We start from the raw sequence: 1,456 nt of genomic DNA, 5'->3' as shown, positions 1-1,456 counted from the left end.
CTGTTAAGGAGCAGTGTAAAAAAAGAGAAAACCATAAAGAGGGAAAAAATGTGGCCTTTGAGATGGCTTAGCAGGTAAGACCCATGTCACCAAACCAGACCAGGTAAGTCGGTCCCTGGGACCATGCGGTAGGAGGAGGGAACCCGCGCACTCCAAGTATCCTCTGATGGCACATGCGCTGTCTGAATGAGATAAAAGGGAAAATGACTAAAAGCCCACGATTCTACAGTCAGGGCGCGTGGGAAAGAGTTTCTGGGTAGAGAATGGAGCCCAATACGTGTGGTGGCACCCCATCTGTAATCTCAGCACTGTGGAGACAGAAGAAGGAGCGTCACCACAGGTTCAAAGCCAGCCTGGGCTACAGGTTCAAAGCCAGCCTGGGCTACAGAGCAGGGAGGGGATGGGAGGAAAGAGGAAGAGCCGGGGATGGAAGGACAAGCCTGGTGCCCTGATTGCGGCTCACCATGCCCCTCACACTGTCTTTAAATGACTGGGACTGTGGCTGACACCAGCTCTGAAATCACAGGAGACCAGAGCAGACCTGAGTGGCCAGGAGTACTTCCTGGCACACACGCAAAAAGCTTAACCAAACCTGAAGGCAGGGCAGTGTGAGGGGAGAGAGCAAGAAGGGCCAGCAGCCCAGGAGACATCAAGTGTCTTTCCACGGTGCTACAGGGTCTCGCTCTGTCCTATCGAAGGCGTGGAAAACGGGTCACTCCAAGCTCTCCATTGAATTATTTGTGAGTGAGTGTGAGGGTGTGTGTGTGTGTGTGTGTGTGTATGTGTGTGTGTGTGTGTGTGTGTGTGTGTGAGAGAGAGAGAGAGAGAGAGAGAGAGAGAGAGAGAGAGAATGAAAATAGAAGTCAGAGAACATTTTCAATTCTCCTCCCCCCCCCCCCCCCACCGTGTGGGTCCCAGGTAGCAAACTCAGTTTGGCAAGAGATGCCCTTACCCACCTGCTGAGCCATCTCTTCAGACATAGACACATTTATCTTTTCAATTTTTGCCTTAGGAGAGGGAAACTAAGGCACAGGCATTGCTCAAAGCCTTCTTTCTAGTCAGTAAATGGCAGAGCTGGGATTTGAACCCTTGGTAGCCTGGCTCCAGAGCCCCAAGTTACGTGGGGATGCAGACACAGCCCTCAGCCCTCCCAGCAAAGGAACTCCTCTATCATAAGCAATCCTGCCCACATGGAGGAAGTGCCCTCATTCCTGCTCCCTCTGCCTACTAAAGATGGGATCTCCTGGTTTTGTCCATTGGCAAGACATTTTGTTCTCACAAACCAAAGCCTTGCCCCCAGCGGATCCACCTCAGAAGATGTGGGATAGGCTGGCTTCCCAGAGAGGTGCTTTCTGTCTGACACAGAAGATTCTTGTAGAGGAACCGAGTGATATACAAAGTAAGAGCACTTTGTTATTGCCACCAAAAGCATACCAGAAACCGTCTACTCTCCAGA

This window comes from Peromyscus leucopus, chromosome 13 (genome assembly GCF_004664715.2).
Source record: "Peromyscus leucopus breed LL Stock chromosome 13, UCI_PerLeu_2.1, whole genome shotgun sequence".
NCBI classification, from domain to species: domain Eukaryota; kingdom Metazoa; phylum Chordata; class Mammalia; order Rodentia; family Cricetidae; genus Peromyscus; species Peromyscus leucopus.
Note: the sequence above shows the minus strand (reverse complement) of the source record.